This window comes from Pteropus vampyrus, unplaced genomic scaffold, assembly GCF_000151845.1.
Source record: "Pteropus vampyrus isolate Shadow unplaced genomic scaffold, Pvam_2.0 Scaffold507, whole genome shotgun sequence".
Classification (NCBI taxonomy): domain Eukaryota; kingdom Metazoa; phylum Chordata; class Mammalia; order Chiroptera; family Pteropodidae; genus Pteropus; species Pteropus vampyrus.
Window position 1 is genome coordinate 39918 of NW_011889288.1, and position 763 is coordinate 40680.

Here is a 763-nt window from a genome sequence, read left to right on the forward strand (position 1 = left end):
GAGGCTTCAACTCAGTTCCCTTAAACAAATATTTTTTAAGAAATGTTTGTTTTAAAGTTACGTTGCTGCTGTAAAATATACCTACACTTGTTATTTAAAACAAATACATGCTCTTACAGTTCCGGGTGTCAGAATCTTAAATGCATCTCATGGGCTAATATTAAGATGTCTGTAGGACAGATTTCCTTCTGCAGGCTCAGGGGAGAATCTGTTTCCTTTCCAATTCCAGTTTGTATTGCCAGCCATCTGCATTCCTTGGCTCATGGACATTCTTTCTTCTTCAAAGCTAGCAGTGTAGCTATTTCACCTTGTCTCCTCTCCTGCTTCTAGAGGAGTATTGTGGCTACCTTAGTTCCACCTGGATGATCCTAGCTCATCTTCTATCTTAAAGTCAGCTGATTAGCATCCCTGTTCCATCGCTACCCCAATCCTCCCTGCTATAAAAATATATTCGAAAGCACTAGGGATAGACTGTGAACATCTTTTGGAGCTTTTTAAATTGCCCACTACAAAGTCTTTTTCAAGAGTGTATGATTATGTGTCACTCAAGCACCCTTACGTAAAAGAAACAAACAGAACTACCACAGCCTCTGGAATTTCTTCAAAATTACATGCGAGACGATATTTAGTTCAGAAGACCTAAAACTGCCTACGCTTGACTCTAACACGGGACCTCAGCTTTGCTACCTAGAGAGTAGTCCATAGACCAGGACCTGCAGCATCAATACCACCTGGGAGCTTGTTAGAAATGCAGAGGCTCTGG